Source organism: Pieris rapae, chromosome 1 (genome assembly GCF_905147795.1).
Source record: "Pieris rapae chromosome 1, ilPieRapa1.1, whole genome shotgun sequence".
NCBI classification, from domain to species: Eukaryota; Metazoa; Arthropoda; class Insecta; order Lepidoptera; family Pieridae; genus Pieris; species Pieris rapae.
The window spans coordinates 10,448,949-10,466,524 of record NC_059509.1 but is presented as its reverse complement, the minus strand read 5'-3'; the positions used below and the strand labels follow the sequence as shown (position 1 = coordinate 10,466,524).

The following is a 17,576-nucleotide window of genomic DNA, read 5'->3' as shown; positions in this document are numbered from 1 at the left end:
ACAATGTTGACGATTTAATATTACTCCCAATAGGAAAATGTATACGTGAAGGAAATTCATGTACAAATATATTTTATGTACCACCTATGTGGTGCAACTCAAAAACAACAAAAAAATCATGAAATACTTCTCTTTTTTTAAGCACTAGCTAGTTTATATACATGTTACAATCAATATATATATCATATATTTTCACCTAATTATTTTTTTTAACTTATTAATATTTTAGCATTAAAAATAAAGAATATTTCAATTTAAAAAGGAAAACAATAAAATAGTTAATAGTATTCTCATATTGATAATATTTTTTAAACAATTGTGTATATCCAAATAATTTAATAATTAATCTTAAAAGAAAACGACGAAGCGAATTTGAATCAATGGCATTGATACCGGCTCAAAATCTTTTTTTGCATACATTAGAAAACAAGTCAGCTCTTAAACAAAAATTCCATCGGTTTTATCTATCAATGATAGCAGAAATGTTTGCTGATAACTTTGAGTTACATTACTCCCCAGAACCTGATGGACCAATACCGAGCATCAAGTTGGATCCAGGACTGAAGCTTCCTTTGATGCCTTCTCGATTTCGAGTGAAATGGTTTTAAAATCCCTAGATAAATTTGACGACACAACATCTTCAGGACAAACGGCATTCCATCCATACTGTTGTTGTGATGTTCTCCTCTTTGGTAAGGAATTCCAAATTCAAATTTGTACATCTATTTACTCATGTATTTTTGTGCTTCGATGACCGTCATTCATTTGTTTTTTTCTGTTTGCGTCACTCATTTTACAAAATGGAAAACTTAAAGTATCGCATTATTTACGAGTACGAGTTCCGCCGTGGCAATAGTGCTGCCGAAACGACTCGAAGGGTGAATGATGTGTATGGCGGTCATGTTGCAAAAGAAAACACAGTTCGTTTTTGGTTCCAATGTTTTCGTTCTGGAAATTTCGACCTGCAGAACGAGTCCCGTGGACGGCCTGAGTCCCAAGTCGATAATGAAGAATTAAAGGCTATTGTGAAAGCGGATCCATCGCAAACCACGTCCGAGTTGGCTGCAGGCTGCGGTGTTAGTAATAAAACTGTTTTAATTCACTTGAAGCAAATTGGGAAGATTAAAAAGCTTGAGAGATGGGTACCTCACGAATTGACAGAAGGACTTAGGTCATTAAGAGGAAATCTCATTGAAATCTATAAAATTATCACTGGTCAACATTTGAGGGGCAGTTCTTTAAAACTTAAGACCACTCAACATAACACAAAGAACTTTCTCCCAAACCGGGTAGTGTCAATTAATGGCATAGGCTTCCGGAAAGTGTAATTAGAGCACCATCATTTAACTCTTAAAAAAAAGAATGGATATTTTCTTCGAAACTCAAAATATGCTCGCATCAGATTATTAAGCTGCTACCTAGTCTGTAATGTGTTTATATATACAATAATTATAATTGTGCAACAAGATACTAAACATAAACTGTGTATCAAAGTTATTTTATTGTGTGATTAGTATATCTATTTATTATTTACAATTAAGTTAGTTACTCTCACAGCCTTCTGAGTACTGTGTAATACTAATAATTAAATACTGTATTATTAGGCACCTTATCAACTAAGCAACCTTATATATAAGTAAATAAGCTATTTTACCTTTGATGTTTTACTTCACTAAAGACTAATAAGTTACTAACAAATCTTTATTGAAAGATCAAAAGTTTAAAATGTAGTATACTGTTTTTTAATTATATATACTTAATGACTATTTAGGTTTAACTATAAGTCATAATATTAATAAAGGTTTCCTACCTAGTCTATAAGATCTATGATCATAGATAATAATATTATGTCTAAGTTAATGAACCATGTTGGTACCTATTTTAGGAACTTATTAGTTTAAGCTGAAAAATTATAAACAAAGTGTTGAGTACATTGCATTACAGTAAAATAACTTATGTATTATCCTAGACAACAAATTCTCATAATAATTAACTCACAGTAAAAACCTATAACTGCTTTGACAGAACACTGATGACTGAAATTACTGAAAGAATATGATCTTCAAAAGTATAAATTGAATATCGCGCTATACATCTAATACATAATAAAAATTAAAAAAATGCATACATATTACATTATTAGTATTTCGTGAATTCGTGAACTGATTCGCCTGTCTATTTAAGTCAATTGTCAACTAAAAATATCAAATTAATAAATAAAAAAATCATATCTACATACAAGATGGCGCTGCAAGATTATTGCCAAAATTTGAGATATATATATAAATACTGACATTCAACATAGTTCTTAATGAGTTATAGTAATAATAATTTTCTTTAATTATAATTTTCCGAATGTATTAAATTAAAATTATAATATAAAGAAAAACATGTTTCAAGCGCCCTCTGTTAACACTTCTCAAATAATCAATGACAAATCCAATAATCCTTTACTAACTAGCTTTAGTAACAACACGACAGATGGTACAGCTTTAAGTGATAGATTAAGGTAAAAAAGTGCAACGGAACTTATAATTTCATCCAAGAAAACATGTTTTTACTCGGATTTGAATTGAATTTTAGAAAATTATAAATTCTCAAGTAATTAGTAAAACACATTCCAAAATAGTTTCATATTGGGTTTCAATTTATGTATTATATTTTACGAATTAAAAACATTTTACCTAATACATATTATATTATATACAGGCTTTGTCGGATAAAAGCGATGTAATTCACATTTCTACTACGTAACTTTAAAATGGAAAGTGATTGATTATTACAATTTAATATTAATGGAAATTATAACCGATTATTATTATTATTTTGATTTGATTTATATTTCACCACTTCATATCTACAATACTTATATGTTACAAGCTATGCATCACTTGGGAATGTAAACAGTGCCATCTCCAGTGTAGTTCACTGGTTCAATCACAAATAATCTTAAGATAAACGAAAAGAAGACAAAATGTGTTAATTTTGTAACTACAATTGTAAAAAGTATAATAAAAAATAATACCTAATTAAAGATGAGGAATGGATGAAGGAGGATGTCTTGGGAATTACTTTGATAGTAAACTCCAGTGGGGCTTACACATAATATTATAAGCTCTTCTTCACTTCGATATCTAGAGGATACAGCAAAGTATGTTTATTTCAGCTATTTTCATAGTATCTTATCATATGGTGTTATTTAGTGGGGTAAAACAGCTGACATTAAATCGATCTGTGGGTTGTCCCCACGGGAAGTTTAAGGAATTTAACGTACATATTTTCAGTTTGACAAGTCAATCCGTTTATGAGGATATTTTGTATGCGCGAAAAAATATAGATATATTTAAAAAGAATAGTACCTTCCATAATTATTGCACTCGTAATAAAGAAAAAATTAGTGCACGGACCACAATCCTGGATAAAACGAGTAATTCTTTCCAATTGTATACGTTTTCAACAAAATGCCTAGAGATGTTTTGTCAATAAATAAATTCAAATCGTACGTTAAAATAAATTACTTAGTAAGGCCTATTATAATACAAATGTATATTTAAACGATCCTGGTGCTTGGACTTGATTTGCTCCAGTATCAAGTGGAAACGCGATTGAATCTCTCGGCTGCATTTCCAGACTCCTAGGCGATAGTCAACATCCAAGTGGTATCATATTATTTCAGTATAACTAGTACTATTATTATTTTATTAATAAAGATTGTTTGACTTGACAATATTGCGTTTTACGGGTTTCTTGCATGCTGTAAGTATTAACCTTTGTGAGATGCTGGTACCTAAACCCTTAGAAGTCCTGTATCTAAACTAAAGTAATAAACAAAACAAAACCAAAACGAGTGCGTGAATATGTGTAAGGCTGCGAATGAAATATGTCTGAAAGAATTTAATTTAAAGTCTTCCTCCAATACCTATGGAAAACGTTGAATCGTAAACAAGGGCTTTCAGAAATTTGGTCTCATAAGGTCAACTAAATACGCCCTTTAGATTGATCATGATTTTGTTTATACCATTACATTAATACCCTTAATAGGAATTATTTGTCTTGTAAATGTCATTTCACGAACCAGTGGAATTCATCCCAGGCAGCCAAGCATCGCACCCATCTAGATTCCGGCAACGACAAGGCTGACTTAACTTTGAGATTATTCCAGTTCCAGATGCGATGTTCCAAACACTTTATATTCACAAATGTCTATTAACTCTTATATTGTAATTGAGGTCACTATTTAAACCGGTTATTTCCCTTCGATAGTTCCATCGAGATGTTAATACAATTATTATGTAAACAAATTTATGTGAGAATCTGAGATGACCGTTGCCCTATTCCGACATTCTTAAGGTGACCCTGTGTTGATGTGGTGGTTTCGAAGTGTTGAAGTTTTCTGATTTACGATTTGAAGATATGATACAAGGAATAATTGTGCAAAAATTAAGATACAAGAACAAAGGATTTAAATACTTAAGTAAGTTAATTTATTTATCATCCCCGTCTAATCTGCCTCGGACTAGGAAAGATATGGGGCGGCCGCTGAGTAGACGGAAAATATATTTATGTCTTTCCTCCAACTTCCATTTCGTTCCTTTTGGAGTAGAGACTCTTGAGCCGTCGGGTTCAAGCGCACACGCGCTAATTGGAGATTTAAGTTGACGCCTGAGAGATAGTACCAGCTACCCCGACCTGGTGCTTTCCTCACTCAACGAATAAGTATCTCAATACAGCGAGTGAATGCTGCCAGCGTTGAGGGTACGCTGCCACAGGGACCCAACGTTCAAAATTGTCTTTTTATTAATTTTCAGTTATTTTAAGCATTAGTACTGTAAAGTTTGGTGGGATGGAAAATATCATCATAATCAATCAGTTAGATAAAATTATATATTATTTAATAGACAATATTTCAGAATGATTAACTTCTTGGTTTACCGAGAAGTTAATCATTCTGATAATATGCATTTATGCATATTTTTAAATATTGAAATTAAACATAGGACTTTCCAAATTTACGCCACTTGTGTACGCTATAAACATGGTAATTTAAGTAATTATGGTAAAACTTAAGCAGCGATGGCCTAGTGGCTTTAGCGTGCGACTCTTCACCCTTGTGGATGTAGCTTCGATCCCCCGACCAATGGACTTTGTTTCTGTGTGCGCATTTAACATTCGCTCGAGCGGTAAAGGAAATCGTTTTGCCTTTAGCCGAAAACGTAGACAGGCACAGGCGTGTGTCAGACACAGTAGACCTATTAGATTGACAAGTGATCATGATAAGTTAAGAAGGTAAGATAAAGTTGTAGCAAATCTAAATTTGGTGACGATAAAAAAATTATGTCTTCCTATAAAACGGTAATTAATGAGTACGCTTAATTGTTTAACGTATCGTTATGGCAGTCTATTATTGTTAAGTTTTTCTAAAACACTGTCTAAAAACGCCAACATTGCCGCAGGAAAAAATCATTACGTAAAAAAGAACTAAAATGGCGGCTCGCTGATCGTCATGGGGTGGGCATTTTAAATGTACATTCTCTAACACAAGCGCAATAGTCAACGATGACGCGTTGAGGGAGACTTCCCCCTACACTATCCAACTAAACGCACACACACATATCGTCCAGCAAAACTTGAGCCCCCAATTCGCTCTCAAAAGTCTAAACCACCCCCAAAGTGCCATCACTCTTTTCACAATGACGGATCAGATTACGTTGGCCGTGCACGTAGGCATAAAATTCAGAAATATAGGTACATAGGCATTGTATTCTCCTCTGAGAACCGCAAATGAGATCGTAGGCGAAGTGGAACGAATGCGCGAGTTCGTTGTATTTATTTTGCTGAATAGAGCTTAAATACACAAAGCATTATTTGCGCGTGATACCTATGTGGATCTGTTTAAACAGCTTCGCTCTAATTAATGAGACGTTGTTAAGTTGATGTCTTCAACATTCAAATATACTTCTAGAACATGATTCCAGTTCACCGACATATCTATTTAATATTACTGCAATAAGACTTCTTCCGATTTGATAATAGACAACTAGAATGTATATGAAAGCTGAACTAAACCAAAGGACAGATTATATTCGAAAATAAATTTAAAAATCGAACTTTAGACTTCCGGTGTATAAATTGCTCTGTGGAGGGCTCTTTATTGCTATTAAAATCTAATCAATAGGCTACTGCATTAACGCATAAAGGCCTCACAAAATCAAAACCACAACGAAAATGCGTATGAAACAAAACGAAACGTTACATAAACTATTGCGATTTTTGGCGCAGTTCTCAATATATCACGTCGGTTGCAAAACGTCACGCCTACACACACATAACTCGAGAGCACGCACACAACCTTACGGCGTCATCGTCAAGCTGTATGTCGTAGAGTCGGAAAAGAAATGTTTTTTTATTTCCTTTTTTACGTGTGTAATCCGTTTATACACATGCTCAATAACTTTTAGAGGAAAATTGCATAGTTTAACGAAACAGTTATAAAAAGTAATGAAGTTTTTGTTTATTTAATTAGTTTTCTTAGTCAGATTTTGTTTGGTTTTCATAACGGATTCTGTACGATTGCTTACTTAAGCTTACATTTTCTTTAATCGTTTTAAGTACCTGATTGATAAAATAATTCATACTATTTTTGTCTTTAAAAAAAGGTTTTTTTACTCTTTTTTGCGCACGGTACCCCCCTCTGGGTATTTTCCGAAGTGTGAGCGGAGCACGTTATTAGTTCGCCCGTGCGTCGGGTAGGTTTTCACAATTTTGAGCCCGACTCATACAATGCCCATGTCATTTTCTATGATTAATAGTGGCGCGTCAGCGTGCGTGTTCAACAGTTTCCGATGTCGATTAACTTACACTTCGACGTTTCCTATACTATAACGAAATTATTTACGACACTTAATTATTTTATTCACTAAAAAACTAACGTTATATTCTTTATAATTGCAAGCGAACATGCGCGATGATTCTGTAAAAATTTACCATAGCTACACGATTTTATGTTTCTAGTGATTTGTTAGCGCCACAGAAATACAGATGGAATTACGCAGGATTGTCATTGTGTGACCATTGATAAAAAGAAGTCCTTTAAGATATACTTAAACCCAGTTTGAACGGGGTATAGTACTTATATTATTGTGTGTTAAATTTATGGAAAATATTTTCAATTTTCACAACGTATAGAACATACTAGAATTCAGTATGTACAAATTCCTGTGGAATTTTCAAAATGTAACCATTTATATAAAAATTTATATATAAACCTAATGAAGCTAGTATATGTCAAGTTTATAAACATAAGCATAAAGTACGTGTTCGCGATACTAAAAGCTCGATAGGCCTAAAAACGCGGCTTCCAGCCATCATTTTGCCCACCCCCCGGGGGGCTTGCACTATCCCCCCCAGCGGTGCTGAAGTACGTAGACCGCGATACTAGAATATTAATGTTAACACTTAATTGATTTTTTTTTTACTTTTTGATTTTTCACACTAAAGATAATGTCAGATTGACAACTTTAGAAGCGGCTCAAGGCGTAAAAGTAATAATTTTTCGCAATTTTTATTGACGCGAGTGTCAAAAATTACTATTATTAACAAAATGGAAATCGGGTTGTAAAAATCTGGACCAAATCCATGAGGTACTAGGGAAAACTAAAAATTAACCGACGAGCATGCGTTATGAAAGTGGAAAAGCGAAGAAGATAATATGTCAGTACCGTAGTGGAGATCTCTATGTAAGCCTTCGTTATGAAGGTGTCATAATATAAAAAAAAATGTGTACCTAAAAATATCAGTTGTCTAATATATTTTCATAACTTAAGACTAGAAAAACCGTTACAGTACCCATTGCCTAATTAAAAAAAACAGCATGAATCAAATATACATTCATTTTACATCCTTGTTCTAATTAATTCGTAAATAAATTGTAATGAACCAAATTTAGACACAATAATAAAATGACGCCATTATCTTCTAACAAATTGACGTGGAGCAGGGACAAACGTTACCGAATTTTCTAATTTCGCCGAGCAATGCTTAGTAGGGGTGGGGCTTGGGGACTAGGGGGTATAGTGTGGGGTAAGGAGGCCCCCCCACTTAGATATTTGTGAATGTCGACCCTCAAAGATACAGATCGGACCTCCAGAGGCTGGCTTTTGTTTGTCTAATGTTCGCGTTAAAATTATTCGTGAATAACCATTCTAAAAGCTAGTATTTGCCAACATATATTTGGTTTAGTTTAATTTAAATTCTCCAGACTACATTCGATTAATATTTGATTATATAATATAGGGCTACAGATAAAGTATCTACTTGTGTCAGTCTTTACTATTTATGTACAAGTTAAAATGTGTTACAATTTTACCCTTTAAGTCATCGCTATACTTATTTTATTTAATTTATTCAGAAGAATCACAGCACAATACAGAAATAGATGTACATTGTGGGTCAATTACAAATCTTCACAAATAGTTTTTTTTATATGACAAGAAGGTAAACATTCCAAACATTTTTAGTGTAAAACAAAAAGGAAAAATAACAGAATTTAATTATGCCGTACTAAGTGTGAAACAGTTCTTAAACATAACTTAAGTTACATTTATTTTAAGAAAAACTTTTACGGAGGACTTTTTTGAGCTTCCGATCGGATATATTATATTATTCTAATTGCTATTTTTTTACTCGCAACTCTTAATGAATAGCGCCAAAGTTGAATTACAATACGTTTAGTGACAGAGAATTTAAAAACAAATCTTGGTTATCTTTATTTATATTACTTACAATTAAACTTAAAGCTCTATAAATAAACAAAGCTTTGAAAATTGTTATAAAGAGACTAATTCGAGCGAATAGTGACATTTGGCGACGTAATTTGAAGAAATATCCGTCAATTCGAATGTATTTGTCGCTTTAGTACGGTCTAACGGTCCGGGCGGGCGACGGGCCGATTTAATATTCTATTTTACTCCCACGATAAGATTAAAGTATGTAATTTCTTGTCCGAATGGGGAGGCATTTTGTTTACGCTAGATGAGTTATAGGGTTGCCAACTGAATTGTGAATTTAAAAATTCAACAAACTTTGGTGTCTTTTAAGAATATCGCCAATTGTACAATTGTGTTAAAATTCTAGATAAGATTGTATGGGCGTTATGTATGGCTATGACTAAAATGTTTTTTAGGATATCAATTAGGTAATGTCAATACAAAGCTCGCAAAACTCCGGTTCATAACTTACGTTCTTAAATTATAAACATTAAATTTTAATTTACAAGGTATAATTAATTTTATTACTCAAGTTAAATTATCATGGGAGTTGGACCTATTGCAAGCTAAAGACCATTCTATGACTCCTTCTTTTGACAGTACCAAGTTTATATATATCCTAGACTATGACTGTACGCACCCAGGGTTCCAATGTGGTTTTGGGCGAATACACTTTGTTTTTAAACAAATTTTAGGGCTTGGTCATTGAATCACCTTCGTAGAAAGAAATCACCTGCCGTCTAATACTTTCAAGGGGTAGATTATTAAATTTTTAAAGACAGGGTGTCTTTATAGCTTATGCGAGTATTTAGACAATAAGTTTTGTCAACAATTATAATTAGCATGACATTTGCGTGTATATTTTATATGGCTGTATGTGTGATGGTTTTTAAATAATCAATTTGAATGTACCACTTACTTTTAAACAACGATTGATTTATTTATATTTAAATTATAATTTAGCATGGTAGTTATTTATCAATATTTCTTCAATGTTATTACTATATAGGTTAAGAAAATTGTAAATATTATACCCAATAAAATATGGCAATAAAATCGATTTTCGTATAGCACGTTAGTTAAAAGATTTCGTATCGTACTGACATGAACAGAAAAAGCCTGTCGATCTATGCAGAACAGTGATGGATTTATATGGCGTATATCTCACCAACCATCAAGTGAACCTTCAACGTCCTTCGTCTGCTGTTTATGGCACGAAATGAATGAATGAATTATTTATTCTTAATAATAAATAAATTTAATTAATTAATACCATCCTTAATCTAAAATAAAAGAAATTAAAAACTAAAAAGCTAATCTCACGGTTTCATGAATTGCGATGCAATATAAAAGAATGAGAAATACGAGAATTACAAAAATTATGTGTATATGACCCAATTAATAAATGGAATGTATAAAAATTTTTAACTCAAAGATGTCTAGATAATATCAGATGAATGTCAAAAAGAGATATCAGAAAGTGAAAATGATTAATTAAATAATTTTATTTTTGGATTAATTAATCGCTTAATTAAAAACCAAAATCGTAAACAAAATAAGTAGTATAAGTAATAAGAGGAATATTGTTTATTTGTATAAAACAATACATTTTTTTTCTTGAATAGTTCTCGGCCGTTTTAATTATCGACGTTATCGCCTTAATTTTTCTTCAAATGTCAAGTATTGTTATTAAATTGACATTATAGGTACTGATCTACCAGTAAAACTAAAGGACAAAATGGCAGCCCTTCTGTCAATGACATAAGAAGTGCGACCCCTAGCCACATCGCTTCACGTCCTCTAATTCAACCCCTGGTGAGGGTGGGCCCACTAAGATGACGGTTATATTGGACAATTTTCATCCGCACGAAACTCGTGACTGGCTTGCCAATGTACGCCTTTATTCACTTCATTTTGCAAGAGAATATTTAAGACGAAATTATTTATGTAAAATAAAATATTTTTAATTCACAGCTTATATTGTGAGCAATAATAATAAACTATTCACGAAAATTGATGTAGATGTCGTAGCTGTACTGGAATCTTTTAAATGTATTTAAAAAACAATTTAAAAACATCAATGCCACTACAACCTATTTTGGTAAGCTCTGTTTCTGTTTCATGATAAATTTTTTTAATATACATTAATAAATAGTTGTAACTTATCATGTATGAAGTTTTGTGAGAAAATAAATAAGATTATTATTATTATTTGCCAATCTTATGCAACTAGGTAATCAGCCTCAATACTTGGCACACATCGTCGACACATTAGGGTCTAAGGCCGGTTTCCTAATGATATTTTTCTTCACCGTTCGAGCGAATAATAAATGCGCACATAGACAGAAAGTCAATTGACGACCTCAGACATGTGAGTCGCTCCAAACGTCGCTCTTAACTTAATCGGAGTCAAAAATTAACCAAATTAGATTTAAAATCTTGTAATAAGACGTGATTAAACGTAGCATATTTTATACAAACCTATCGCTTATATCATCTAAATTTCATCATAAATTTAAATCTTTAAGCTTCACAATTCTCAACGCAAATATATCAATTTTATGTGGCTGATAAACAAAAGTGAAAAATGCCTCGAAACAAAGTTATTTGTTTTGAAAGATTTTACGACGCTTGAAATTCCTACATGATAGAATACTTCATAAAACAATTCTATGAAATATGGGTGTAAACAATGATAAAAGTCTTAATTATCTCTAGTCAGTTTGCTTGTCTTTATGGTCCGATTTGCTTTGTACTCTGTGAATAGTGTCATAGACATGGTAATGTATTGTCTTCGGCGTTTCGCTCCTCCCTGCTTCTCAATGTCTTTTGTTTCGTTTAGTGTCTATGAAAGCAAAGATGGCGGCTTTTACCTGCAATGAAATATTGTACCATGTTAGATATATACAAAAATTGTGTTAACTTATACTCTGTGGTCATACACGAAAAATATGACTTTATTAAACGTATGAATTACGATTCTTACTTATATTACCTTAAAAAGCTCTTTACACAGTTCGCACATATATAAAATTATATTGTTAAAGACAAATGAATTATCTTGTTAGTAGGTTACCATACTATATGTACTATATAATTCTTTCATATGTATAATCTAATTCCACCCAAAACATAATATGCTAAGATAGTAATGTCTGACTATTTTTAATGGACCACCGTTACCATGGCAACAAATTTGAATGTGAATTGATTTTCGTTTCTTGCAGTAAGCCGTATACAAGTATTATATATAACACGGTTAATACAAATCAAATCCACATATAACTTGATTCAAATTTAGTATATAACAGCTATATTTCTACAACGATAAGCCGTTTTAATGAGGGTTCCAGAATATCCGGCAAAATTACCAACTCATGACATCCACTAACCCTTTCTAATCTTCACCCCCGCGATTTCTTCTCCCTTCAGGGCCCAAGTCACCCTTAAGATCGATGGTGGGGTGGGTTCAAAATTAGGGGTGCCCTTTGTACGTCTCAGATGGGTTGTTTACAAGGCTACCGAATACACGACACTGATGATAAATACTATTAGTAGTACTACTTGCGTAAGTTTGTGGTCCTTCCATGATAGTATCACAATATATAGTAGTCGCCCGAACCTGCGACTCGCATCCCTGAGGTCATAGTTCGATCCCTGGCCGTGCATTAATGGACTTCTGTCTATGTTTGACATCGGCCTTTTTAGCATTCACTCGAACGGTGAAGAATAATATATTGAGAAAACCGGCTCACCTTAGACTACGGCGTGTGTCAGAAATAGGAAGCTGATCTCCTTGCTTATTAGAGTGACAATCATGAAACACATACAGATATCTGTGGCCCACATATAAAAAGATTGTAACGCCACTGTTATTAGTTATAAACTGTGATAACTAGTACCGTCCGTACTAAAAATAATTTTAAGCGTGGAATTCTGCAAACATAGGCAATTCTGTTGCGCCATAGTGTGTTATTTATATCTTAAAATAAAAATAATAATCTGGTGCTTTCCTCGCTCAACAAAAGGTACATTACCACAGGGACCAAACTTTTTAAATATTTAAATTTTCTTTTATACATTATTAATTATTTTAATATTATTATTACGGTTAAGATAAGAGTAAATACGTATATTTTTATGATTACTAATAAAGATATTAAATAAAAAAGATTATATTCTATAATGTACAAGACAGAAGAAAATAAAACATGACTACATATTGTATACGATTAGCTTACTTATGCCTTAAAGTGTAGTACGGGTATCATATTCAAAAGCCCCGTTTAAAGTATCCTATATGCGGTGAGCTTTAGCAGCGCCTTTGTGCGTCTCAGATGGGTCGCTCTAACTTCATGCCTTGTTTTGACATATTTTATAATTAATTTGCTAGTTTCGGACCTTAGTTTAATGAGGGTGGGTGAAATTTCAAACGCGTGAATTTTAAATGAGTTACAGCTTCGTGTATAATGTATGTACATAATATATTGAATCTGCTAAACATAGCATTCTATAGTCTTTGATAAGGTTAACAACATTATTTTTTATTTAATTATTAACTGTAATTATAAATATCAATAACTGTCTAAAATAACTTTTTCTCTTTTTTATATAACGGCGTACTAGTCATATTTCTATTGAAACCTGGTTTCTCTTGGACTATGCAGTTATAACCATAGATAATAATCATAATAATTAAATAGAAACTCCTTTTTAAAGAACTCATGCGACTCAATAAAACATCAACGCTATATATTGTTTAATGTCAACTGGTATATATTTCCAATACACAAATATACAGTATTTACAATATTCTTAACCTTTTATATTTTTTACTAGCGACCCGCCCCGGCTTCGCACGGGTGCAATGCCGATACTAAATACACTATAGAAAAACGTTGTATATAAAAATGTGGGTTACCCATAAGAGATAGACATATACCATCACGGACTTTTCTGTAGACCTTTTCGATGTGTACAATACTTAGTGCCTTATTTTGATAAAACTCTTAGGGTTCAGCCTGCGTTTGCAATGTAAGCGGAAAAAATGTAAATATTTACGACATTAGAAACCTCAAAATTAACAGTACTTCTCCACTATTTAATGTATGTTATGATACATATAAACCTTTCTCTTGAATCACTCTATCTATTAAAAAAAACCGCATCAAAATCCGTTCCGTAGTTTCAAAGATTAAAGCATACAAAGGGACATAGGGACAGAGAAAGCGACTTTGTTTTATAATATGTAGTGATGATAATTATTAATACCTACAGCTGAGTTTTTTCATCGGACGTCGAGGCAGAACTCGAAATCGTATCACCTCGACGTCAGTCGTTCCACAAGTGAGCGTTTTTAAAGGCAGTTTTTGCGACGCACCACCACTATGTTAAACCAGCTGTCAACTGAAGTATTTCCACACCAATTGGAATAGGATCAAGAAAAGTGCATAGCAATTCCTAAAAGGCCGGCAACGCATTCGTGAACCTTTCGCATTAAGTGTCCATCGGTGGCGGTATTAATTAACATCAGATGTCCTCATGCCCGTTTGCTTCCGGTTTAAAAAAATAGAAATAAAGAAATTTAAAAAAAGAACAGTAAAATTAATGTTTTGGTTTTATTACATGGAATATTCATAGATAATATTACATACATGAAAACTATGTAATAAGCCAATCTAAATAGTGCTTATACTCGCTGATTGCTAAAACGAAGGCAAGCAATTAAAACTTCTTTGTGTAGGGGGTTGAGGTTCGGAGTGGGGGGAGGTGGTCACTTGACGGACTCCGTAATTGGAAAAGTTTTGCCTGCTGTGCGGGCTATGAAGGTTACTTATGTCAAATGAGGACCAACTATTCTCATCTGTGTACATAGTCCTGTATTTTGCTCTTGCGAATGCTGTTCGAATAATTTATATATTTTCATAGATCAACTTATATGGTTATACCAAATAGATTTATTATTCAAACTATGGGAATTTCGGTTTTCAGTAACCTTTTTTTTTAATCTAATTTCTTTTATAAACCATACTATGATTAAGTCGGCTTAAAAATAATAATAATATTGCATAAACTTTAGATGATACTTAAACAATTGAGATTACTACTTAATGAGTAATTTTATTGTATTTAGATTCAAAGATTCTATTATGAAACCTACAAATCTATCCCTATATTCGGCAGTGAACCTTGAACTTAAGATTTTATGGAGAAAGAAGAGACAATCGCCAGTAGAGCATCGAGTTTCCTTTTTTTTATAGATTAGGAGGCAAACAGCGAATGTTAGAGCTTATAGACAAAATGTCCATTGGTACACAGCCGGGGAACGAACCTACGACCTAACGCTGAAGATATTCGGCCATCACTGCTCTTTAAAATTTTTAAAAGTAATTATTAATTTAAGATATAGTCCATGAAACTATTAATTATGGATATAAAAGAACTTGTAGACTGTCATTTAGTCGCAGGCAATTTTTTTAGTAACTTGAAATAGATTTGAGACAAAAGATAGCTGGCCATTATCAAAATATTGAAATGGTGGCAGAATTGTGTTCGTCGCTTTCAAGTTCCGCTAAATTTAGTAAAGAGTAATTGCAAAATGCTAATAAATAATAGACGCGTAGTTTTTGGGCGGCAGACACGCCTGCCAGCCATCGCTCATCAGAATCCATACATTTGTTGATTCACTGATTCATTTCCCCTACAGGCGTCTGCGAGGACTATATATAATTATATTTAGTGCACATTGACGTGACTTCAACTTTTACTAATTCATTTGTTATTTTAAACATCAATAAACATTAATTTTTAAGACTGTTCAAAATTACTGACTTGAAATTAATTCGAAAACAAAAATAAATCTGTGGTACGTCAACTGTTTTAGGTCTGACTCAAGCCACTTGGCCGAACACTGCTCAAATTAATTATAAGGCTAAAACAACATGTTATTGACTATTTAATTCTAGGGAACATAAACACTCCCTATAATATAATTCCATAAAAAACAATTTGAACGTCATTAAACGTTTAGAAGTATGAAGATACATAAATTAAAGATTCATATAGGTGTGTTTAGGTGAATTGCGTCTGGGGGTACAAATTTCATTTCGCGAAGGGTCGCAAAACTAATTTTAGTTGCAATGCAAACAACCCAATAGTAAGGGAGGCCTTTGTTTCCCTCCTAACAACTGGCGACGGGGAAATATAATTTCATTATAGTTTACTTAACATGGCCGACTAATAACTGCGAAACAAACACGTACTGATATTTTCCTACCAAAAGCCGGCTGATCAGAACTTTGATTTTTTCTAATTTCTTTCTCATTTTATTAAAGTCCTGGTCATTTTGTGAAGCAGACCGAAAGAGTTAGAGGACCTCGAGATGTGTTGGAGGATTACGAAGAAAAATAAATTTTCTGCTACGCAGATATCTACGAAGGGTTCTACGGTTTGTAGTATTCGCGTAGCACTATTTTACGTTTAAAAGTTCACTCTAATACGCGTAACTAGACTTTTAGATTGCATAAAGATGTGACATACAGACACTGAGTATTACTTTGATTAGAGCTAATATTGTTAAAGTTGCTAGAGATATCCTGTGATTTAACTAAACCTAAATCTACTATTATCATGATAATACAATTTCTAGTCTACGTTTTGTAATAAAGATGTGAGAGTTGCTATCCGCGTAAATTTATTATTTAATTATATACACTCAGTGTATTTTATATAAAAATATTGTGAAAAACTTTGCACATGAAAATATATTATTTTATCTTGAGTAAAACGTACTTATGATTAATCTCCTGAAAGGAGTGTATCTACAGCGAGTCGAGATTACTTCCTGCACTTCCTGTGCAGCCAATTTCCATATAAAATACACACGAATACGTTGGAATAGTTTTCGCCCTATCTACATATGAAATTGTGAATCATTTTTATTATACCCAGTGGTCTTGGTAGTAGGTACTTTAGTGGCGTTAAAATTGGCATTATATTATACTTTACATTTTATTCTAGATATATACACAAACCTATGAGATATAATATATAAATATATTTCGCAATTCAGTAATTTTTAACATAATAGGTAATCTATCGATAAATATGTAAATCGTCAATGGCCGCGTCCCTGAAGAATAAAACCGTCCAATAGGAAAAAAAAATTAATCGTTTAGCGAATTATTGAATTTTAACTAACTTTGACAATACGATGAAATTTCAGAAAAAAATCGACGACAAGTGTCCCAAAAATTATGTATTGTCTCAAATGCAATAAAAACAATTTTAATATATAAATCACTGTGAAATCTTCCTATTTCGCAAGGAAACGGGGTCATAAACAATAAAGCAACGTCATTAGACCATTTGCTTTATACGGCCTTTCTAAGGGTGCTAGGGGTTGCCACGGGTTACGAAGGGTCATCTTAATTTTACTGTATTAGCAAGTCTTGTAACCCTTGGACATTAATCGTAAAGGGCCCAGAGGTCAGCGAACTCGTATTAAGATGAGAGGGGTGGCATGTTTTTGAGATATTCAGATGCAACCAAATATTGTAGACATTTAAATTTATCGCTTTCTAGAGACATTTATTTAATTCGCACCATGTAATTATTTTTTTAAATAGCTATTACTTGCATTAGTGGAATATTGGTGGCATGGTATATAGGACGAGTTTAATTTCTAATCTGTATAAATAAAAATGAACCTAAGCGCAAAAATCGAAGACTTGACCAACTCAATTTTTTATATATTCCTTGAACTACGAGGTTTATGGAGAGAACGACTTAAAAAAAGTAGTGGTAAAAAGG

The 17,576-nt window shown here is 32.7% G+C and overlaps 1 long non-coding RNA gene across 1 annotated transcript; it reads right to left on the bottom strand.

The window, feature by feature from the left end:
* Window positions 1–745: 745 nt before the first annotated feature.
* On the bottom strand, window positions 746–2,040 carry LOC123689660. The gene is made up of 2 exons (XR_006750578.1): window positions 1,999–2,040; window positions 746–1,069 (listed from the first exon to the last, which is right to left on the bottom strand). It is a non-coding gene; the product is annotated as an uncharacterized LOC123689660 (long non-coding RNA).
* Between the last annotated feature and the right edge of the window lie 15,536 nt (window positions 2,041–17,576).